This window comes from Poecilia reticulata, linkage group LG21 (genome assembly GCF_000633615.1).
Source record: "Poecilia reticulata strain Guanapo linkage group LG21, Guppy_female_1.0+MT, whole genome shotgun sequence".
In the NCBI taxonomy this organism is placed as follows: domain Eukaryota; kingdom Metazoa; phylum Chordata; class Actinopteri; order Cyprinodontiformes; family Poeciliidae; genus Poecilia; species Poecilia reticulata.
Window position 1 is genome coordinate 11721586 of NC_024351.1, and position 25636 is coordinate 11747221.

Genomic DNA, 25636 nt, shown 5'->3' on the forward strand with positions numbered 1-25636 from the left:
AGAGAAAATCCAAAGAATAGATACTCGAGGAGAGAGAGAGCGAGAGGAGGGGCCAGTTACTCACAGTCCTTTACTAAAGAGATTTCTCAACAGAGTTATCCACTGAAAAGGCAAATTAGTTTAGGACCAGGCATAATCCATGTCCGTGAAAGCGGCTACAAGAGTTTTTCCCAGCAGGGAACCTGGTTTTCATTACAACCCTGATCTTAAGTACTATTCTCAAGACTGAGGAGAGAGAGGTCCACCTCAGAAACAAAGGAGCTTGGCTTTAACAAGGTCTATGAAACATGGCGGTGGGGTCTTAAGTCAAGTTAAATGAAATGCATTTTTTATTTGGCTATGAAGTAAATAGACCACAACAAAAAGAGGTTATCGTTTTACTCGGAAAATCCCCGATTATTAAAAAAGATTATAAGAAACATAAAACAAGTACAATAATTGCAAGGTTCTAAGAACTTCAGGCTGAAAGCTGTGCAGCTGTGAGGCTGTTCTGCTTTTCATTCTGCAGCATTATTTGCCTGATGGCAACAGTTTAAAAACTTCATAGGAAGGAAATGAGGAATCAATGGGGAAAAAAAATAAATAAAAACTTGTTCCTCCAGCGTCATGGCCCCAGACAAAGGGCTGTGACATTTCAGTGACCTTCCCAGCTTCTCTCACTATCCTCTCCAGGGCCGTCTCTCGTTTGTATTGAAACTGGAGCAACGCGCCAAGATACAGGACCTCAGAACCTCTCAGTAGATCTATGGAGAATTATGATGATGCAAGTAGGGAGTGATGTTTCGGTGTTTTCAGAAAGAGCCGTTTCTGTTGGACATGTTTCACAAACCCAGTGGTGTTCTTGGGTAAGGTAAGGTTGCCAGAGAGCTACAACACTCTGAGGAGTTTGTGGTCATTTACTCTCTGCTACATGACTCGCAAGGCTAAAGAGTGTGAACTCCTCTGGTGTGTTTTACTTTTTAAGACATACCTTTTTGAAGTCCTTTTCAAGCTATTCTGCTGAGGTCAACTGCAAGGACTTCTTATTGATTACATGAAGGGCATAAACAATTCCTTAAATAAACTGAATGATTACATTCTTGGTCAAAACTGTGTGCTGTCCAATGGTTACAAAAGACCAGAATGCAATAAGCTTGATGAAAAACTTCAGCAAATTGATTAAATGATTGATTAAACAATAACTTTACATACTAATGCGCTGCAGATTCCTGGAACAGCATATTTTAAATCATAATGTTAAAATAAAGGCAAAGATCTGTAACATCATATGTGTAGCTAACTACTTTCTTAGTTAGCTGAGGGATTGTCCAATAGAAGAGCTGATTATCAAAATTATACCTATAAACTTAATAACATGACCTTGAGACAATTCTGCCACTGGTGCTGGTGGGGAAGGATACGGTTTTACTGTACATCTTTTGACGATGGAGGGGGTCAGTCGAAGCCCCCGAGCATAGGTAGAGCGAGCTCTGTGAAATAAGACAGAAATCAGGGCAAACATTGGTGTGGAATCAGAGACCGCAGAGTGGAAAAAAAAGAAGCGAACTCTCGGCTCACTCAAGGAGAGAAATAAGAGAACTGGAGCATTTCCCTCTGGTGGATACCCAACGTTTACAACCAGGCCGAGAAGCAGAAAACAGACAAAAGACATATTTGTACTGTATTCTTAATCTAACAACTGTTACCAACATTGATTTCTTTTAGGCTTCTGTCGTGGTTTGGAGATTTTGTGGGGTTTTGCTTCGACTTGCTCTTCTTTCCATGTGTATCAGTTTCCGATTTCATATTTTGGTCTTGTTAGTTGCTTTGAATTCATGTTTTGCATAATTTCTTTTCCTCTAACCTGATCCTAAGTTGTGTGTCATAACACCTATTTCTCTCTAATCATTAACTCACTGTGCTCTTGGATTTTAGCCACTCCTGCTGAGAAATTTTTCCTTTATATTATACGTATGTAAGTGAAAAGTTATATTTCTCTAGTTGATTTATTTGAATTTTGTTCCCTGGATTTTCTACAACTGCATAGCCTCTAGTTTTGTTTTGAAATGCATTTTATTATTTGTTTTTTCACATTTTGTATCTGGAGACTTGGCTGCATTTAGGTCTTTCATTTTACACGAAAAAATGATGAAGTCCATAGTCCATAGTCCTTTTCACAATAAACAAATTAACTTCCATATATGTTCATTTTTTGAGGTCTAAGTAATTACACAGAAATTATGGAGATAACTGATATTAATGCGAACTGTAATACACAACTCTAATGTTTGTGACATCATCAAGGTTTTAAAAGTACTTTATTTTTCAAGTAAAGTGAATAACTTTCCTATTTATGCAGCAGATATTAATTTTGTCTGTAGAGTTACTCCACATGACTTTGCACCACAGTTGTGAATATTATTTAGAAAATTAAACCAATTGGCCAATAGGTTTGGCTATTGGAGCACAATGGTGTGTTTAAATGTGACACTAAGAATGTTGGATAAGTTTCAAAACAAACCGCTTTTGGTGAACTAAACCATAACATTGACAAAAAGTTGTATAAGATTTATACAATTATGATAATAAAATTACACAAAATCCAATACATAAAGTAATAAAACTTGGCCAAGTGCTAGTTCTCAGTTTTAAATCTTTTGGGAGCACTCCGCTAACCTGAGTTCTAAACCACGATAGAAAAACAGAATTTCCTACGCAGAAGTTTGTTATAATGTCCCAAATACAGTCCAAAAATTTTCTAGAAAAAAAAAACAATAAGAGTGAAAAAAATGTCCGTCAGTGGTCTTACATGCAAAGTGAATGCCAACATGACCGGGTCTGGCCATCCAAGCAAGTTCACCCTGAAAGCAGCCTGGAAGTGGTTTGGGGATGCTTTGCTGTAGCAGGACCTCACCTTTAGTGAACCCACCATGAATTTGACCATGTTTCAGAGAATGCTTGAGAAACAATGTCAACACCCCAAAAAAAACCCCAAACAACAAACCAATCAGAAGCTTACCTAGACCCTGAAAAATGAAAATGACATAAAACACATAAAATACTCGGTTTACTACATCGTCCAGAGGAGGGTGTAATAATGTTTTCCTCAGTTAGGAAACAAATTTCTTTATCATTTTTGGTTAAACTAAAAACCGAGACTAGCTTTGTGTACCTGTTATTAAATAACTTTCCAGTCCAGAGATTAAAAAAACAAACTAGACATGTTATGTTTGATATGTGAATTTCTTAGCAAAAAAAATAAATAAAAAATACATTAAATGAGGAATCCTAATTGTTTCAAGTGACTGTATATACTTACAGTTTGTAATGAGATTAGCTGCAAATGAAGTGTGAAAATGGCTTTTAATAACCCGATTTTTCCACGGTACATGGAATACAATATAAATATAATAATTTTCTGTCTTACTTCTAACTCGTGTTCCGTAGAAAGCTGAATATTAGCTGATGAGTAGGCCAATATTGTTATGTTTTAAATAGTTATGGTTCTTGCTTTAGGTCCAGCTAAATTATATTTGCTGAATTTTAAAGATGCGAAAATGTACTTACTGGTGACAGCAATAGCACGAGGTTTTGCAGCATATAGTATGTGTATGTGACCTTTACTGAGTGCAATGTGCCTTGTAAATCTTGATGGTAATATTTTCCAATTTATTGCGAATGTTCAGTTGTAATCAAGTACGCTTACAGGTTCTCCATCAAAGTCTGGAATCACTGTGACCTTTTAAAAAAATATTCTTAGCACTAAATGAGGAATATATAGACTCTTTCTCGCTAAAGTTTACACAAATGTAAGATTAGAGAGATACAATAATTTGTTCTGCATAAAATGTCAACATTCATCTTTATTTTATAGTTCTGATATATATAGTTCACTTTCCAGTCCTGTGTTCCGTGTCCACACTGACAGAAGGGAAAATTATTTTAAAAAAATATGTATCAAGATTACTTGATAACTGAGCATTAGGATCTGGTCTTCAGGTATTTTTTACACGTCCATCTCTTGGTTTTACGGAGAATTGTGTGAAAAAGAACATTTCCAGTGAGCAGCGGTTCTTTGGACCAAACTGCTTTGTTAATGTCAAAGGTCAGAGGGGAAGCGGCAAACTGGTTCGATTCACGTTTGAAAGCACAACATTGCAAACCTTAGAGCAAGAGACCACAGCTGGTGCCACTTGTGTATTATAAGACCTGGAAACCAAGGCATGTGTAACAAGCTCACCAAAACTGGCAATTAAATGTAAAAAAGTTGCCAAGTCTAAGGTGTGCCTAATATTGTGGTTGTTGAACGTACTTAAAAATGAGGCCAGTGAAGTCATACAATTTGATATATTTTCTTTTTCTTCAACATGGGCAGTCACAGATAAACTGAGTTTTTATATAAAAAAGAAGAAATATATGCTTTAATCTATTGCTATAGATATGTTTTAGATTATCTTTAAGAAATGATTTCAGTTTCAATTAATCCATTTGACTCACCTATCGGCATGGTTTGCAATATTTATACATCCTGACATATAATCTATATAAATTTATTGCACTTAAGTGGTTTGAAAATTTCTTGAAATATTCTCTGTTTGAATGCATTTCACTGCATGGTGTAGAAAAACAGACAGTGTACGACATTGGTCCTGTAAAAATTGCCTTAAAAGTTGAGGCCTCAGCTCTGGCGGTTTCAGAGTCTGAAAAATGTCTTCCTGTTGCATTCAAACTGAGCACAGCGGCTCTGTGAATGGCTCATTATTACAGCCACGGCGTTCCTGAATGTTCCGCAGCTAGCGGGCTACTCCAGTGTTGCCTTCCTTCGGATTTCGCTCTTCCTCTCTTGTCAGAATGCATTTTGTTCCCCCCTTCTTGTCGGTGTTGGGATGATTTAAAGCTTTGCTTGTGAAACACCGAAGAACTAGAGTCCCATAGAATCTGTTACACTGAGGCAGATAAGGCTGAGTATTTATGAATGGCCTTTAACAGCAGGGAAGAGATGAACTGCTGGATCCCCCCCCCCCTCCCGTCTCTTGTTTCTTCGTCTGCTCGCTCTCCCTCTTCCTTTCCCCCACCCAGAGTCAGTGTGCTGCTTCCCAATCGTACGTGACATTCAGCCTCAGTGTGAAAATCAGCAGATGGGTAATTTTGTTTGCATGGTTAGGGTGGATGTGTGTGTTTCTGCCTGTGTGAGAAGAAGGCGTGTGGGTCAAAGAGAGAGGGAGAGCTAGGAGTCACAGAAAAAAAAATAAAAAAAAATATGACTGCTGCACCCTATAATTAGCCAAAACTAAATTGCATGTCAATGTGGAAGGCAGTTAAATAAGGCTCAGCTTCTCAGAGAGGACATAAAAAACCTAAAAAAGAACTACAGTCAATAGCGACACTAAGAAAGCTAAATAAGAAGTCCTTGGCCTGAATAATTTGGGACCTACTTTTTTGGCAAGACTAAACCACCACTAACTTTTTGATGAATTGCTAATTCTTCTTTTTTGGGGGGGGCTTTTATTCTGTTAAAGCAAATCCCAAAGTGAAATCAATTCAGAAACATGGAGTACATTTTGAACAAAACGACAGCAAACTTTTGTGTATTTTTTTTTAAACCACTTTCTTCACACACTCCGCTGCCTGTGAAGGTGCAGGCTAGCCTGGAGTGTGTGAGCATGTGTGCTGAATACATCAGCATAGTTCTACAACAGATGGAGGCTGCTTTCATTTGAAAAGGCTGCCAGCAGTTGGCTGATTGATGAAACTAACTTTTCTGCTCAAAACAACCCTCAAGCTTTATGAGACCTTGAGTTTGCAAGAGACAATTTGTTTTTATCTGGGTTTTTTTTTTTTTTAAGTTCATGAATAGTATTTACATTAGAAGTTAAAGTAAGAAACAAATCACTCAAAGATCAAGGCAGGATTTATGAAGACATTGGTTTTAAGAACCAGTTTGTGTCACAAAAGGCCGATCACAGTGACTTCGAGATACCCCTCAAAGGCTTTCGAATTTGATCATGTTACAGGCACAAATGTAGTTGAGCTTTTATGTACTACGACACAAAGTGGTGCATAACTGAAAAAATAAAGAAAAAGAATACATCAAATAATTATCTGAAAGTTTACCATTACTAAGCTTGTTTTAATCCGACAACGTCTAATTAAAATCCAGCGCAAGTCATGAGAAGGGTTTTTTTTATTTTAGAAAATCTCATCACATAGATCTGAAATTAAGCTGTGGATATGAAATAGTTTCTCAAATTTTGATAGTCTTTTTACAAAAACCCCCGTACAATTTCTGCAAACCTACTAAGACATGACCGTCCTCCTGAACTGACAGGAGGAATTACTGTGGTCCTCTTGGCTGATTTTCAAGTGGTATTAATCACTCCAGAAATTATCTTTATGGAAGTGTGAAAGAAGAACGTCCGTTTAAAGTTTGGCACATTTTTTGTAAGATTTACCTCTTAGTAGAATAATGACTCTAAAAATTCTGCCAGAGCTACAACTAACATTGATTTTGACATTGGTGGGACCAAAGCTTATGTAAGTTTGTGCTTGTTAAAGATTTGTTTAACTGCATTAATCAGCAAAAATAGGCTTTTAAAAACGGATTACCTTTTTTTTTTCCCCCAAGTATTTTAAGTTTTGGCTTACTTTTTCGATGGCTAAAATGTCGCTGAATGTCTGACATGCAGAGATATGGTTGAGTGGCGTTGCTCTTTCAAAATATTTTACCCTGACCTTTCTCTATCAGAGGCTGCATACACCATGCAGAGCACATAGACAAAAATCAGCAGTAAATTGCCGCTGAAAAAATATGGGATTTTTTTTTTGTCCTTTTGAATTTACCACGGTCTAAGAAGCATGAGTATTCAGCAGATTAGCCCTCTGACTTCGGAAAAAAAGGAGAGGTTGATTGTGGGTGATATGAAGCCACCACATATAAAGAGTAAAGTGGAGGCCACAGCAGAGACAGTGACAGAGTCCTCTAGCTGCACTTGCACAAAGTGACGTGAATCATTTTTACAAGCAAATTTATATTTTTGATGCCAACAGAAGGAAAAAACTATTTTTTTTCAGAATGTTCAGTATGAATGTTGTGGTTTCTGCTGATTTTTCCCTCCATGCATCCATTCCATCCAAGATCACGTAGTGGGGGAAATGGTCCAGGAGGGAAACCCATGGCAACATCCCCCGGGTCATTCTCGGGGATTCCAAAGCGTTTCAGGTCAAACATGATGTGTAGTGCCTCCAGCGAGTTCTGGGTCTTCCTCGGGGTCTCCTCCCCAGTGGGACATGCCCAGAAGACCTCCGAATCGTGGTGCCCAGGGGGCATTTTGATCAGATGCCCGTTACTACGTCAATTGACTTCCTTTTTGATCCAAAGAAGCATCGACTCTAGGTTGAACTCTCCCCCTGTATGACAGGGGAGAGACACCCTTGGGAAGAAGCTCAATTTGGCCTCTAGTATCCAGGACATTGTTCTTTCAGTCCATATCTCATGACCGATGACCGTATAGGTGAGGGTTAGAACATAGACGGTCTATTAAATCAAGAGCTCTTCAGGCTCAGCTCTTTTTTCACAACATATCGGAGCAGTGCCCACATTACTGCAGACGAAGCCCCATCCATCAGTCCGTCTCCTGTTCTGCCCTAACAACACTTGTGACAAAAGACATAAGGGATGTCTTTTGTCATTGTTGGGGGGCAGACACTGACCCCCAACCAGAGGGGGCACTCCATCTTTTTCCGGTTGAGAACCATAGCCTCAAAATTCACGTTCAGCAAAGATATGTTACACATTATCCAATATACTAATGGTGAGAAAAAAAAAACGGCTAAAAAAACCCAAAAACAACATTAGCACAAGTCAATGCATCATCTCCTACAATCTCCAACACAACTTCCGCTTCTCTAAACATTATTTTACTCTGCATCTTCTGTGATCCACATTTTAATTGTCTGCTGTCACATAATTAATATGTCATGTTTTAATTGCTTGTCCCGATGACTTGTCTGCATGTTTATTACGTATAAATGACTGTAAAGCACTGTTCGGAAAGCATGACATACCAGAAGTTTATTAGTGCTCCCCATCTGTTTGGGTGGCTCAGTAGAGCTGTTTACATCATGCAACCTCATGTTCTTGTCACTCTTTGAAGCCCATTTTTAGATCTCGTTAACTGATGCTGGCATTAAGTACATCTGAATATGCCATTATGTTTAAGCACATGTCATTGATGCTTAAATGCTGCTTAGCAATTCTTATCTGGCATTAAGATTTAAGTGGCAATCATTGACACAACAGTGCAAATTATTAGATGGATGACTTTCATCATTAGTTGTCGCATATTGCCAAAATATTCAATTTTAATTCTTCCATAGAGATGATGGAAATAATATTAAAATCTATGTGATGTGATTTTTATTAATGTTAGGATGAATAAAAATCCCATAGCTACCTTGAATGAGTTTCTTTGGTTGTTACTGAGCACCAGCACTAAAAGTCAGATGTCTGCTGTGTGGTTGTTCCCATAGCTACCTAATATATTGTTGATCTTTGCGGAGGAAATCTGCTGTTTTACTATCATTTTTGCATTTTTTCACTATTTGGCAAATAATTCATGTTTTAAATAAAGTACAGAAAGCTAATTTGCCAACGCTACAGTCCATTCGGTTACCTCAGCATGCCAAATGCTCACAGTGGTGACCCTTCCTTAATAACAAAAATTAAACCAAATTGATCTCTTGGGATCACTTATGCATTGAGCTTTCAGTCTAAAATAGTCAGCAATCACTAAATACGGAAAAAATAAATAAAACCACGACTGTGATATTAATGCAAAAGTAATTAGTTAAAAAAATGTTTGGATAAAACTACACATGCCAAAATATGTGGCAAAATAAAAAATAAAAAAAAAGTGATAATCATCATACCACATTTCACATCATGAAACCATCAGTATGCAGATGAAAGGAATAACTGTTCACTGTTGAAAATGCACCGTGGCTGGGAAGCAGAAAGGCCTGTGGTGAAAAAAAGTCTACACATTAGATTAGTATTGTGACAGTGATTGAAAGAAACAGAGGAACACTCCGTCCTCATTCACAGTATAATGCACTGAATCTGAATGCTCACGTTCTCATGCAGGTGATCTTTTCAGTTTCTCTCAGTTGTCAGACTTAATGTCAGGTGCACATTTATTTCTGCTTTCATGTCTCTTTGGTGGTCAGTAACAAATTAGATTTTAAATGCCTAAAAAAATGAAATCATTTTATGCAGCGACGGTTCATGAATGCTCATTTCATTAACTGCTGCCATATTCTATTAAATTGTGTTTAAAGAAAGCAAATAAAGCTCCAAGTCCTCCAGGGGCTTTTGGAATTGTACATTTTCATATGTCATTTTTTTCAACAATTTTACTTTACATCGAGTTTTAGCGATAGCTTGGCTTCACATGTGTTCTCTAATTATGAAATTACTCGAGTAACTGGAAACCTCTTGAAACTTGAGCATCGGTGCAGGATTTGCTTTTGGCAACTCTGTAATCTGATCAGTGTGACCGTTTTCGGTTTTTCTCCACATCCATTTAGTTTCATCTTTCTGGTTTTGGTTTATGTTATGAAACAATTAGGATCCGTTTAGCCAATCAGTCCATCATTTTTTAAATTAATTTTCCACTTTTTAATCAACAACTAAATCACAGAATGTCGTTTCTCTGAACAACCTCTGGAATGACCCATTTTACTCAGATTATCAGAGGAGAGCTTAGCATAATTAACATCCATTCCCTTCTACCTTAAATAAGCGCTATCGTTTTTCTGCCACAGGTTTTTTGTCACACAAGTTTTGTTTTTTTACAAAAGGAATGACCTCATTGACTTAATTTCACACTGCTATTATATCAAATACACCCGTTAGTTAATGATTTAATTATACTGAATCAGCAGCATGCAGGTGTCTGTTAACCCACTCCACTGGTTTTGTCATACTCCACTTCACCAAACTTGTAGAAATATGATTTCTATAAAAACAGTGAATAATCCGCTTAGTAATGTTGGACTTCTGTCATGTTGAACAACGTTTTGTTGTGCAAATTTTCAATCTAACTTAAAAATGATGTCCATACAATGTGAATTGAATATTTATTTTATATATTCAAACAAATTTACACATGGAAGTAGTTGTATATTAGGCTGAATATTAGTATTACACATAATGCAAATAGTAACAGTAATGATAAATTAACTCATCTTTCAAGCTGAAGATTTTTGGAGTGAAAGTTTACAAACTAAAATTTGGCTAAATTATGTCTGTGTGTCTGTTTCAAAACATGAGTTGACATGAGCACAGATTTAAAAGGAACAAATGGAGAACTGAAGACACGGCGCCAAGATTAAAGCAGCGCTTGTCGACAGCAGACAGAGTCCTGGACACATTACGCCCCCAGGGAAACAATGTTGTCCTCCTGAAAAACACGGTTTAACCTCAGCAGCAAGTTAGCTCTACTGTTTGGTGGCACTAATGTTTCAGACCTTAGTTTCTACAGACACTGCAGGAGTGTCCATCAGACAAGTTACAGTACCTGGCACACACAAATGCATTTATGGCATTGGATTTCAGAAATGTCTCTACCTCAACTATTGCACTTTTAATTTGTCAACTGCTTCAGGAGACTTTGAACTTTACTACGTTTAAATGTTAATTATTCTTGCAGTTCCTATGCCCTTTCGTCATTGGAAAAACAGACCAATTAGATTTTTTTTTTTTATATCTACTGTCTACACTTTGTTCAGCTGTAACCTTTGAAAAAAAAAGTGAAATGTGAGGAGGTGGTCACAGGAAGTTCACGCTGTACAGACAAATTGTTATGTGAAAGACTGGGACCCTTGTCTGTGAGGTACACAGTAATTACACCAGAAGTGTGTTGAGGACAACATCAGCTTCTCTGTGGACAGTGAGGTGTTTTCCCAGTAACAAGCCTTGAAGGAGCCGTTAGGCCCCAGGAGAGCCTTCAGAGAAGGAGACAGAGTTCTTGAGAAGTGTGCAGAGTTGAGGCTGTTGCATGTCTGCAGAGAAAAGCTAGAAGGAACGGACTAGCTGTGTGTGATTCCACAGTCCCTTTGACCTTAGTCTGAGAAAACAGTCTTGGGTAGCGGAAAAGGTCTTATCTTGTACTTTACCTAAAAAATAAATAAATAAATGTGTGCCCTCTGACTGCAGGCCTGCTCATGATCTTATATTGTGAAAGTCACAGAGTTCTTCTGTGGACTTGACACTACTGTGGTTTTCTTATTGACCTTTATTTGCAAGTCTAGCACCACAGAAACAAAGCAGAGAGTACTGCATGAATAACTTTCTTTGATTTATAATACAGATTTATGCTTTCCTGTTTTCTAAGAACTCAATAAGTTTGTAATATTATATAGGTTTTTGGTAATTCACACTAGAGAACCCGTTTTCTCTTTCGTCTTCACAGCTGAAACTCTTCTCTTTATCAATAATCAGATTATATGCAGTTGTGGGGTTTGTCAGTAGTGGACAGGATGGTGACGACAGACAATTTGGCGAGCACTTTGGGGCATGGTCTGTGAACAGTCACCTCATCCTGAAAGTGAAAAAGACAAATGAGATGCCGCAAGCAAGGAGGAGATGACAGAAAATATGAGGACCAGGTGTACAATAACCATACTGGGAAAATAAGGGATGCAGTCGAGCAAGTGCTTATAACCTGGATGTTAAGTTGGACTTGGAATTTCTCGAAGGAGCCGATTACAAAAAGGTAGAGCACCAACTTGTCTTCCTTATTACCTTCATTATTTGAACAAAAATGTTGAATGTCATCTATAAGGTTGTGCTAAAGTGTGACAATATCTTTCCAGACAAGTTGGTGCAGCTATATCACAAGTGACTCAAAGCGACTGAACAAACTGGTCAAAGTTATCTTATTTTAACTCTAGGTAACAAGTATATTCAAAGTTGAAATCCTGTCCAGTGCTCCTTAGTTCAACATAAAATCAAACCAATGTCATCTGCTCATTGGTGAAGCTGTGGCTTGGAGTCAGACTCACTCATTTATGGATCCTAGTTTACTGAATATACAGTACAAATCTGAGAAACACCATCAACTGGGAAGTTTTGATTCTGTGGGGTAGCTTTCAATTTTCCTTAATAATAATAAAAATGCCATTTTAATGTTTAAGGAATTAAGTTTGCCTTTAATCATCTCTAAATGAAAATCTAAGATACTTAAACTATTCAAACCTAAACCGAATATTCAAGAGTCTACAACTTTAAGACAGCTTTTGAAATTTTGGTCCATTGCTATGTCATCCCTTTCCTCAGCTGTGTTTTATAAATAAATAAAAGCTGCCTTGGTTGGTGGTATTTCTTCACTTTGTTTGTTTTGATCATTTCTTCATTTGCTTACATCTTGACATGTTATAGTATATTTTAGTTTTTTCCCCGTCAGTTCAATTCCTCTCATTTGTGCTTTTGACTCATTTCTTCTGATTAGCATTCCTTTCTGTTTACTGTTGAAGTTGGTTTCAATTCTTTTACATTTCTCCGTTTCACTTTCCTTCAGCCTGCATTCTCCCTCAGCGGTGCACTATTCCCTCCTGATTAGCTCTTCTGGTTCTTTTGTCACTTCCACCTCTCCTCCTGCATTTAGGCTCTCCGGTTTGCATTGTTCCCCACCGACTGCCGTTTTTTCCCCGTGATGTGACCTATTCTCCCTGCCATTCCATTTTCCCGTTATCCTTTTCCTGTAAGTGTTTTCGGGGAATTTCATTAAATCGCATATGTTCATGTCTGTGGTTTGGTCCTTTCTTAAACCTTCAAAACATAACAAGTGGATGTTTCATGTACTACTTGCTGACATTTCAAACCTGTATTCAACAAATCATGTGCTTCCCTTCTCCTTTTGATTTTTCAGTTACTTTTCCCATGACTAGATCTTCCTGCCAACGATGCAGGTGCCACCTGCTCAATTTGTGGCTACAAATTAGCTATTGTTTTCATTTCATTTTCATGAACATTTATTACCACGATTTGCAGACAGAGCGATGGAACCAGGCAATATAGTAAATACACAATTAAGATATGGTAAATATGTTTGGAACAAACCATACAGCAGGTGGAAGTAAAATGGTGAATTGACATAAAAATGCATAAAAGACATACATTATTTTGGGTTTTTGGGTTCAGGACCACCTGTGATTGTAGGGAAAACTGAAAACTGACTTCTAGGCAAGTTTAATCTGGACTGGGTTATTCTACATTGAATACAGCCATTTAGTATAGGCTGGATCTTCCTAATTAACGTTCATGTCAACTTAAAATATTTCTCAAATTTTGACAACATTAAACGTCTCAGTAGGCTTCCACTCACTCCGAGAGCCAGAGTGAAAAACTCAAAGTAAATCACATTTAAATGGTTTATATTTGAGGGCGACAGCTGAATCGAGTCTCGCAGTTGAACTGCACAGCATCATTATCTAAACACAAACTGCTCACTGCTGAGCTCGTTCATCACAACTTGCCAAAAGCTTCGAAACTCTGTTCCCAGTGACACTATACATAATTGCTAATAAGCCCGAGAAAATAACAGAATATGGGCCAACATCCATTTGACAGCAGCAGCCACAGTAAAACAAAAGAGAAGGAAATATTTTTGATTTATAATATTCCAGTGTGTGGAGATAAACTGGAGAAATGCAAGAAGCGTGAGTGAATTTAAACTTCAGACTGCACCTCAGGAGAGGGAGATGCAAAGAAAAAAAAATGTTTTCTATTAAAGTGCGTCAAACAAACGTTTTTCAATCCTGATTAAAAATCTCTCCTCCTTTTATGACTAACAAAGCTTGTGTCACTTTCACCAAATACCTAACCCCGAGACACTTTCAAGGCAACATTTCATTAAGCACTCTCTCCGTTCTGGTTAAATAAAAAGCATTACAGGAACTGAATGCAACAAAGAACTTCTTTCACTGCCAAACACCTCATCCTCCTTAAAAAGAGGAACATTTCTCCCAGCATCTATGAAATCCCTAATGTGCATTCCAGAAAATAAGTTTAAGACTGAAAGAAAGATCAAACGACTTGTTGGAAGAGACTTTTTTTTGTTGTTGCTTTTTTTCCCCCTCCACTTTTACCCACCCTTCTCTAAAACCCTTAGCTAATAGTGAAATCAGGTTCCTCAGCACAGCTACAGTATCTGATTTAACCCCTAGCTCATTAGCAGTTCTTCAAATCCTCTGTGAATCACGTCTCTTTCGCGTTTTATTCAGTCAGGAGGAAAAGCGGCACTTGCTGCCTTGTCTCACTCTCTCCCTCTCATCTCCTTGCTCATTTTCTTCCACCCTTGTTTTTCCTCTTATGACAAAGCCGCATGAAGGTGACTACTTCTTGCCCTTTTATCTGCAAGTGTACATCTGTTTCATGCAAAGTAGCTGCAACAGCAGGACAAAGGGCTGTTTAATTGAGATTGAAAGCAAAGTTAGCTTTTAGTGGTGGATTCCTACCTCTTAAATTTCAGTGTTTTGCTGGAATGAGGCAATTGAAAAACCAAATACTGAATTGGACCTGTGAGGTTTTGATGTGTTCAGAAAGCCATTTTACCCCCAAGTGGGATGAGCGGAAGGAGAAAAGGCATGCGAGCATGACTGGAATGAGGTATGGATACCACCTCCCTTAGGGTTGCCAGATTAGAAACGGTGACAGTGAACACAGAAGGAGGGATTTCGAAGCATGGCTAAACAGTAAGCTTGGGAGTGGAGAAAAAGAGGGGTGGGGGGAACACAGGGCGGGTTACTGGCACAAAGATTAAAACGGATCTCCCTGTAAAAACCCGTGCGGATGAAAATAACTGTCTTGGTGGTGCGATCGCGCCCAAATTGTCATTAGAGAAATGAATACGAGAGCCACCATCACATGGACAAATCAATACTGAACTCTTGCGTCAGTGCATGGGGAGAATTAAAAGCTGCAGGGTGTGTAATAGCGTGTTAGCATGGTTCGGCTCCAGAGCCAGAGATGACTGTGTGTGTGTGTCTAAAGAGGAGAGGGGGCAATGGTAATGACTGCAGAACTTGACGCTCTTCTGTGGTGCTCACTTTCAAAAATTAAAGGGGCGTCCAACAATCAGCCGAAGGGACGACCCAATTATCACAGTGAGGAGATGTTGACGTGCGCATGAAGGCTTCTTGAAACGTAGAGAACTAAAAAAAAAAAGAAGAAAACATTAATTTATCGATAACCTTTGGTCTTTAATAAAAAAAATGAACAGCGCAGCTGGGATTTATAACCGGTCTAGCGTCAATGAATCCCATTTCTGGAAACATTAAAGAAAATGAGGGGTAATATCTTCGGGAGCAAGGTTGCGTTTCTACTATTAAAACTGACAAGTGCATTAGATGCTAACGTACGTTTGGGTATTAATGCATATTTTACAGGTCAGCTGCTACGTCCTTGAACGCAGATGTAGTGAGCTATAATACTTTCATTTAGTCACATTTCCCCTTTTCTAATCTAGGTCTGCACAGACTGGATAATGTTGGCTCTCAATGGATTTATTCTGTTTTGTTCTCATCACCTATGAACAAGTATAAAGCAGCCCCTTCATGCCCAAGGGAGCAGTGAGAACAGTGCCACCTTTTATCTTAAAAGCTAGTGTGATCAATATTTTAAATAAACAAAGAGGACTCTTATTCACTTTCCTCTGTGCTACTTCTTTTTATTGTTTCAAAAGGAAAAAGAGGCTTTTTGATTAAGTGACAGCATGTAAACCATGTTGGAGTGAATCTAAAAACAGAGGTCCCCTATATTAAGTTACGTACTGGAAGTGAGGGGAGTCGGTAGTACTTTAAAAGTTCAAGAACCCCAAACAATACGAGAAGAATGAGAAGTGGGCTTTGGTCATTTCACCCCATTGTGATTTCATACGTTAGAAGTTTTGTTTTGTACCCAACTTTGTCAGGAACAATAATTAGCTTCTTCCCTATCCGATGTATCATATCAACAGTGCTTCAGTTTATATTCCCCTTCTGTATTTAGGATAAAGCTGCTGTAATGTTTACGTCACATAAACTTTATTTTGAATTGATTCGTGTATTTCTGACTTTTGCATAGATTTATTGTTCTTTAAAGCAGAGAGTGCTTTTTACAAAGCTGCTGCACTCTCAACTAGTGAACCAGTATGAAATATACCTCTTGTTAGTTACAGTTCTTCTGGAAGGTAATTTAGTTTGTGGAGTTAAAAAAAATATTTTGGTTGCTTCCAGGCAGATATGCCCAAAATTTGGAGAAAACACAAATAATGAGACAGTTGCATTAGGGGAATAAAAGGTAGACTACAAATGGCACACAGGCAAGGACAAAAATAGACAAATGAAAAACGACACACAACCAACAGCACACAGAGTGGGCTGACATAGCAAAAACAGATATTTGCAGATAAAAAACATAATATTGCTTGGCAGAAAGTTAAATGCAAAAATAACTGTATTGCAAACAACACTTTAACATAATGAGTCAATCTTTTGTGTGATAATTTCGTTTTTGATTTGGTGCAACACTGGTTAGATTTGGTCCTTTCAAGTAACTGAAATGTAGATACTTTATTTGGAAGTTTTATGTCAATAAAATACAAATACAAATGAATAAGAACACATAGAAATGCACTGTTAAACTTTCATTGACTGCTGATGAAGATAAAAATACATTTTGGGGGCTGCAAAGTGACACAAATGACACTGTTTGGTTCTCCCACAAAAACCAGAACATGCTTTTCAGGTTAACTCGTCACAAATATTTGAAGTGCTTTAACAGAAATCTGCTGGAGCTCCTCTCTCCAATATTCGGGGGTGTTGAAACATACATGGGGTTGTTTTGAAATTGTTACTTTAAATAAATTGTTACTGTTGCATATCACAATTCTGTAAATATCTTGGGGTTGTTGTCCCCTATGATTTGCTTGTCTACCTGGCTAACACAAGACTTTACGGTCACAGGAATCAAAGTGCAAAAGAATTGTGAAACCACTTGGATGAATAGTGTTAGATAGGTGATACCTCATACCTCCAGTCTATTTTTGTGTTTTCATTTGCGGATTTTTCCACCGTTTTAAAAATGAGGATGTTTCTTTCCTCAAAAGATTTTCCTCTGTCTTTTAAATGAGGGTGATAATTGCCTCCAGGTCCATGGGTCCGGTGTGTACATGCTTAACTGGTCATCCTCACCCCCTGTTCTTTTAACTAAATACAGGGTGGGATGCCATGAGGCTGCTCCTCACTTTGATGATGACTTGCCGTGGCATGGCGCCTTTGATCCTCTCCCCAGCTTTGTGAATAAAGAATACGCTTTGATTGATGCAGCGCACATTATGGCCGTTAGAGAGTTGGCAGGGGGAAAAAAAAGACACGTCTGTCATGCTGAAAAGCCCCCTTGTCTCTGCTCATAGTGGCCAAGTTGCAGGAAAGCACTTTTGTGCTGCTTTCAGCATCATCCTGTACAATGACTATTATGGGAGACTCCACTGCGTTGCAGCTTTCTATCCATCCCTTGTCAGCTGCACTCGGTTCGATTTTATAAGAATATGATCAACACACACTGCTCTCTAAATGCCTATTACACACAAACAATGTGGGGAGATGATCTGCAACACTCAGCTGTAATAGGAGGTGAAAAAAATTAGCTTTGGGTTTCAAATACTTGTCCTCTGAAGACATATGTGCAGTCAGCATAAGCGCTGAGAAGGTTAACAGCCTCTTTAGTAAAAATGTATAAAAGGCCTTCAAATAACTGTATACGTGATCGCAGCGGTATTATCACAGAGTATAAATTTTAAAACAATTAAATCTTTAATCTGAGTGATTCTCTCTATTACGAGAGGAATGAAACCCATGTGAAGAAATAATTGTTTAAAAAAAAAATCTTTTTGACAACCCAAACAATTCCTATGGCATAAGTTTAACTGAAGCATTTTAATGTTAACTTTTATTTCCTAATTTGCTCAGATTATCTGGGAATTTTTAATTAATGATCCAAAATTTCATGTGTAGTTTTAGCATAAATGTGACCTGACAAAAAAAGACAGATTCTCTGAGCCACTCTTCAAAATAGGGCATACAAGAGGACATGTAACGGAAATAAAACATGCCATGTTGATCTTCACTAGTCAAATAGCTACTCCTCTATACATGTCTACACCAGCCGAGCATCCCTCCATCACTCCGTCTTACCAGTTTATCCTTGCTGGGACACGGTGGTCTGGTGCCTGTTTCCAGCATCAACATCGACGGGAAGCAGGTAACTCCACGTACAGCCTGCCCGTCCATCACAGGGCACTGAGACACACAATCATGCACACTCACATACACTCCAAATGGCAATTTAGAGATCAATTAACCTAAAAGTCAAGTTTTCTGGCTGTGGATGGGAGCCAAAGTACCCAGAGAGAACCAACGTGTGCACAGGGAGAACAGCAGAGCAATATTGATAAATTTAAGACGGGTATGTGTAAATGGGTATCACGGTTCCAGACCTGTCAGCAGCAGATAAAGCTGAAAAACAGCATGTAAATGAGCACACGGGGGACACATTCTGCGTTACTCCAACTTCTCTCAGCTTTATTTATTGAACAAACCATCTCATAGCTGTCTGTGCAGCCCAATTTGTAGTTCAGTAATTTACTGGATGCATGATCTCTGTAGACATATTCCAACATACACAGGAACATCAACATTAGCTTTTCTTAAACCAGAAATAATCTCATCAACATATTTTTTTGTCACAATTTCATCGGGTAACATATTGCTTTGGCTCACTGCACTTTAAATGCATGTTTAATCACACACTGACATATTTTATGGGCCCGTAGCTACAGTATGCTAGCCAACTAGCCAACTAGCATCACGACATGTTGGCTACTTCCACTAGCCACTGCAGGCTCCGGAACACAACAAAACTCTTCCTGCATCTTTGACAAGTTGACACATTTCCCTAAATATTTCCCGAACATTCCCAAATGATAAAAAAAAGTGTTTGTTTTTTTTAATAAACTTCAGTGTTATTCTCACCTGAAAAGCAGCATGTAAATGAGACGCAGTCCGTGTAGCTTATGAGAAACGCCAGAGCAATTCAGAGCCTCCATGCGCCACTTGCTGGTGAAACACTGTTACTACACCTACCATCGTGAACCATTTTTATGAGCAATTAAAATAGCTTCTCATCATAACCAGATAAGCATTCAAAGAAATACATGCTCCATTTTTTTTTCTTTTTTGTGGGCACACACCAGTGGGCATCACATACGACTGTGAGATACAGGATGATGTCTGCTGTCACACACTTTCATTTCTTGCCATATGTGGACTAACACATGTCTAAATCTTGTTTGACATGTGTCTAAATGTGAAGAAATGAAGCCCCTACTGAGAAACATTGTGTGTTCTTTACACCATTTGTTCTTCTATTCCTTCTTAGTACTTGACTAACACCACACCATCTTGGGATGAAAGTAAATGCTGTTTACACAGTCTATGGTTTCCCCCAAGAGTTGATGATGTAGTAATTAGGTAAATTAACTAGAAAATAGGCAGCCATTTCAAGCATTTGACAAGCTGAGGTGAGCCTTCATCAGTGTACGCTCTGCACAGCGTACCAAAAAGTTAAATCACGCTATGTGCCCCAACATTTGCATACATTTTCTTCTTTTTTTGCAGTTTTAGTATCTGAGATGTATATTGCGGCCATCACCAACACTATGGCAGCCTGACTTTGCTTGAGATTAAACTGCATATGCTATTGAAGTGCAAGGCTCTATCTCTGTATTAGTGTGACAGAGGTAGAGGAAAATCTGCAAAGCTTGTTTTCAGAACTGTTTAATGGAGTTCAGCACATCACTATGAAATAAATTTATTTAAAGTGTTTTTTTTCTTTTCAGATCTTTACCCTCAGTGCTAAAAATTGTTTAGAATGATGAATAGCCTGAAAGCGTTTGACGCCCTGAAGGCTTTAAGAAAACCTGATTTGAAGAAAAGTTTGTGATCTATTAAATATTGTATTCCAGTGGTTTAAAGATGTCTAGAAAATTTACTCAGCACCTGGGGGATGTTGTAGGAGCAACTAACATTTATATATGGGAAATTAAACATTTTAATTGCAACCAGGTGGTTTTATAATCTATCAGGGGATTTTATAATGTTATATTCAGTGATTAGTTTGTCAGTGCTTTGTATATCAACATATGGTGGCAGAACATTATCAGTTTGTGAAAAATTGAAAGAGGGCATTTCTTGCTAATTGCATTCCTCTCTGAACGTTCCAGGATCTTGCACGCACACTCACAAAATCAGGTGCACATGGGTTAAGTTTCTATGTTCAGAGCATTTGCCTAGCTGAGCTGTAGTCTGTGTACTGGGGACGCTTAAAGCAATCTAACGTCTCTGCCAAAATCAGCCAAGCACTGCCTGTACAGTAACACAAAGGACGGTGAAGAACACCTGCCGGGATGACGAAGATGGCCGGCGGCCAAGACAACATATGGTCCCCATTCTGGGCCTAATGAAGACAACCTGACATAAATATTGTACAAAACGGCCCACTCTGGGGACCTGCGCCATCCCGTTGCCGTGTTGATGCCATTGAAATAAACATTAGATCATCCTTTCGATTTTGAAAGAATGCGGTACAAAAAAAATAAGTAGAATTGTGGCTATAATGCTGCTCGTTTATTGTATAACAATATGGCGACTCGAAAGCGTAAACATCTCCTTCTCCTTTGAAGCCTACAGGTAAAAAAAAAAAAAAAAAAAAAGCACATCGTCCACAGCTGCAGAATGAAATGATTTTTTCTGCTGTAAACAAGCACAATCTCACAAGCCTCACAAGGTGTACAAAGTGTCAGAACATATTCACATTAAAGCAAAGCCTCAGTGGGATGAAAGGCTCACCGATCTGCTGACTCTTTGTCTCTCAAAACACAAACATCAATCTAGCAGCACACAGTTAATTAAGTAAACAAGATGAATAAAGGATAATTGTTCATTCATGATCTTCAAAAGAACAACTTGGGGAAAAAAAAGCACAATTCAGATAACATTTTAGGCCTTAACTTGATTTGCAGTCTACAAATCCTCCAAACAGTCTAGGGAAGAAGTGCATTAATTAGAGAAATATCGCTTAGAATCTCAAGACAAGCCTGGAACAGTTTTTTTTCCCACAGATGCACACCGCACTGTTCAGATTTTCAGTTGCTTCCACCTCACAATCAAACAAAACGTTATGTTGCTCCGTCACATGAAATGCTAGCAAAACACATAAAAACTTGTGGTTTTACCCAAACGAAATGCTAAAAGAGGAAGCGAATAGCACTGAAAATCACAGACCAAAAACAACATTTGCTGTAATGGTGTTTGCTGCTAAACGTGTGTTCTTGCTGTGATCCATGTGGAGCCTTGTGGACATTTACAGACACAGATTGTTAGATAACCCTCTGACAAAGAAACTCTGGCCAGAGAGATAATAACCTGGACCACAGACAGTATAATAGCTTCCCCCTGTGAGGGAATGTTGTCCTACCAGTTCACAGTCCTCCACTCTCACTATTTATAGTTCACCATAATTAATACGCTGTAATTGAAGTCTGTGAGGAGTGCTTTACACAGAGTGCTACCCTCAAAGGCCCTTTGCTCCTACAAGGAAAAGGAATTCAAGCAAAGATACGAAATGAGGGTTGTCACATCTGTCCAATCTCATATCTGTGGACATTTCTTCCTAAATTTCCTTCTAATTCTGTTAACATCCGTGACTGATCTTCTGCCTTGAGCTATGTATTATACATGCAGCACGGAGAGCACTAAAAGATGCTGTTAATGCCTGCTGTCATTTCATAAAGACAAAGACTGAAAATATTAATAATCATCTAATCTCTGATCTAATCTCTTGCTTCCAGTTTCATCGCTCAAACTGAATCACGCCATTGGCACACTGGGATCCATGTTTTGCATGCCCCAGTCATAATTCCCCAGACTTTTCAAGCCACTCAATTTACCAGTTTCGTATTAGAGCTCGGGCTCTAATCTGTTCATTTGGGAAAGAATCCCAAAGTCTTTTCTGATAACGAATGGCGTTTTGGTGCAGATATGACGTTTCTCATAAGTGGGTGTTGTCCTCTTTATTGCATGCTAATGATCCACAGCATTCTGCTAATCAGTCAATTAATCACCATCTTGTGAATTTAATCTCATACTTAAGCGCCGCTCCACGTAATGGGTTTTAAACAATCAAATCCGCACTTGGATTACAATTTAGGCTAATTCTGGCGCTGTACTCATATGCTGGGCCTGCTCTGCCTGACCATAAATCAAGATGCTTTTCAGATACCCAGTTATTTTCCTGCTCTGCACTCCAGGGCACCAATCAAAATTGTCACAAGGCACTACAAAAGATGCATTTTCTCTGGATCTATTAGTGGGCTTTTTAAATGATGGGGTTGCCTGATGAAAGATAACCTCTCAAAAATCATATTCAAAGAGGCCAATTTTCCGTCAGTGATTTCACGCTGCAGGTCTGAAAACAAACTCATGTTTATTCATCGCATACTTAAAACACTCGCACGGTGAGCTCGGTTCGCCGTGATGGGAAAGAAGTAGAAGTCTCCAAATACCAGACATAGACATAGCGGCGGAGCAACTTACAGCACACGCTTCCGCTTATTGCATTTGACCTAAACTAGAGCCACAATGAAGCTAATCAATGCTGCTAAAAGGTTAGCAATTGTTCTAAAATGTTCAGAAACTCAGGAGGGCTTTGTACTTGAGGGGCTAACAATTCGGGCTTGTGGTTTTTTTTTACTTCATTGTTACCCTTTTCAGGGGGGAAAAGAAACTTTCTAATGTAGTGTTCTTTATGAATAAGCTGGATAACATCTTGTAGAATGATGTTACACAGGGAATTAAATGCAAAATAAGGAGATCAAAATATAAGACTTTAAAAAAAAAAAAAAAACATTTTCAAGGGTAAAAGAAGACAAAGGTGTTTGCTGCATCAGAAAATCCCAAAACAGAGGATGAAGCAGAAAAAGTAAACCAGGGAGCATATTAAATACCAGCAAGAGTGATCAGTGGATAGAAAATAGGTGTGTGATTACTGATATGGTGCAGCTGTGACGGATCAGGAGGCGGAGGAAACCAATAATTATAATATTCGGCCGATTTGTTCAAAGACAACATGTTTTTCTGGCTTGTAGCAAATCTGCTATGTTTATCTATCTGAATGCAGATAGATAATATGTGTGTGTGTTTGTGGTGTGTATAAAATGCATCACTTGTTCTTGTGTCTTGTAAGATGGGGTTTCATTTTCAGGCCAATAGAAGAAAAGTTGTATTTGTTTACATATCATTCGCTATGTGCTAATGTAGCCAACTGAAACTTTTGTGTTATCTTTGTTTTTTTCCATTCTTTTTATGTAACAGTCTCCGTGGATGCCTCACTGTGCTGCCATGACCTGTTTTTTTATGTGCTTGTCAGCAAGCTGCAGAGGGGAGACAAAGAACTCATTTCCATATTCACAGATGCCACCACAATAAACATGCAGAGATGTTGAGATATCTTTATTCTGATGAATAAGGCAATTAATCACAATAAAAAAAAACCCATATATATATATCCATCGGTGAGTAAAGAGTTTGTAGAGTTTTAATTGAAGCCTGGAGGAAGACCATCAGTGCAGTCAGATGGTGGCACGACAGCAAGAGCTGATGTTATACTGACAGTTGCAGCTACTGATTTAGGCTGAAAGTGTCAGATGGGAAGCTGGGATTGTCTGCTGTCAGTAGGTTTTATTTAAGTAGTTGTGGCTGGAGCCGGGAGGTTTGGGGGGGTTGGTAAACTTCTCAACTGCAGCCGCAGCATTTCTGCAGACTTAGTTCCACACATTAATATTCTGCACGCGGACATGTTTAAAACAACACTGTGTTCATTCAGTACACACATGTGCCAAACTGAAAGGGCTTTACTCAAAAAGTCTTTTATATATACACACATACGTATATCCTCACTATCGGGCGCCCCTGAGCATAAGCCACACCCGCTCTAGATCTATAGGCCATATTTGACTATAAGCCACAGGTGTCCAATGTTGTAACATGAGATATTTACACAAAAAGGGTTTTTAACTTTTAGTTATGAGTTACGTATCGGTAAAAAAAAATTTAACTGCCATGGAAGCATAACAAATAAAAAATTCAATAGCCTACCAATGGGCTAATAGTGAAGTGAAGAGTCATATTACCCATGCAAAATAAAAATTTCCCAACCTAAAAGACAGTGAGTACTCTGAAATGGGTTTAATTATGTTGGGCTTGTGTTCCTGTTTAATGTTTAAATCATGTTTAATGCCTAATGATTCGTAGTGTGTTGCTACCCAGATACTTGGAATCCCAACGTCTCAGTGTGGGATGGTTAACATCACTTTCTGAGTTTTTGTCATATTTGTATTCCAGGAGACGTCTTTCATAACAGATATAGTGTGCTATATATGTGCGCTATAGTGAACATAGCATTTGTGTTTATTTCAGGTTTTGCTATAATCAAAATGAGGTCACTATTACTGCAGTGATTAGCTACTTAAACTTAAGCCTCACAATGTTCTCGGCTCTGATACAGGCTTATTAAGTTTTTAGAGCTTCATTATTCTTACAGTACAACGAGAAACACTAGAATAGGCTGAAGGAATCCAATTGGATTGCCAGGCACTAAGTTAAAGAGAATATTGCATATTAAATTCTGTTTCTATCTGGGTCACTACATTAACTAAATTACCCTAATTGCTCCTTTTCTGGAGTGGAAGAATATTTTTGGATGTCTACATTACAGAAGTTTTCTAAGTGACTTTATTTAACCAGAGTTTGTAGGATTACTGCCAGGGCTTTTCAGAGTGTTACATTTATATCTTGATTTAAATGGTATCTAGGCTGACATAAACGTTAATGTGATTCATAAGTGTTTAGCCGGAGGGATCCGGCGACAGCAGGAGTCGGCAGAACAGAGTAGAATGACAAGTTCTGGTTTCTGCTAAAGTAAAGCACATTGGAACAGACGGAGAGGTTTCTGTTCTTTTAATACAGTTAACGTTCTTGTTACCCAGCCCCAATCTGTGTTCATGCTAATGTTTGCACATGCTGTTTTATTTATGGATGAGGCCAATGCCCAAGGTGGATTCCTGCTGGGCATTCAGCACCTGGTATGTGTTGGCTTTTTTTTTTTTTTTTTTTTTCTGTTAGAGACAGATGCCCTTTGAGTCGTCTCAAATCCATTCTGTCACATGCTCCAAAAAACATAGCAGCTAAAATATTTAACAGGACAAAAATGTATATATATATATATATATATATATATCGGGAATGCGTTTTCTCCGGGTACTCCGGTTTCCTCCCACAGTCCAAATACATGACTGTCAGGTTAATTGGCCTCTCCAAATTGTCCTTAGGTGTGTGTGCATGGTTGTTTGTTCTGTGTGTCCCTGTGGTGCCCTGCAACAGACTGGCGACCTGTCCAGGGTGAACCCGCCTCTCGCCCGGTACGCCAGCTGGAGATAGGCACCAGCAACCCTCCCGACCCCACTGAGGGACAAGGGTGTAAGAAAATGGATGGATGGATATA

The 25636-nt window shown here is 38.5% G+C and overlaps 1 protein-coding gene and 1 long non-coding RNA gene across 3 annotated transcripts in view; one reads left to right on the forward strand and one right to left on the reverse strand.

Annotated features, from left to right (window-relative positions):
- Positions 1-25636, forward strand: part of tmem121ab (transmembrane protein 121Ab) — a 61876-nt gene that overhangs the window by 32056 nt on the left and 4184 nt on the right. The window lies entirely within an intron of this gene.
- Positions 963-19134, reverse strand: LOC103457386 (uncharacterized). 2 transcript variants are annotated; one of them, XR_532428.1, is made up of 4 exons: positions 19051-19134; positions 18214-18318; positions 1401-1469; positions 963-1021 (listed from the first exon to the last, which is right to left on the reverse strand). It is a non-coding gene; the product is annotated as an uncharacterized LOC103457386 (long non-coding RNA). The 2 variants fall into 2 exon arrangements; XR_532427.2 differs by lacking the exons at positions 963-1021; positions 1401-1469 and adding an exon at positions 13286-15192.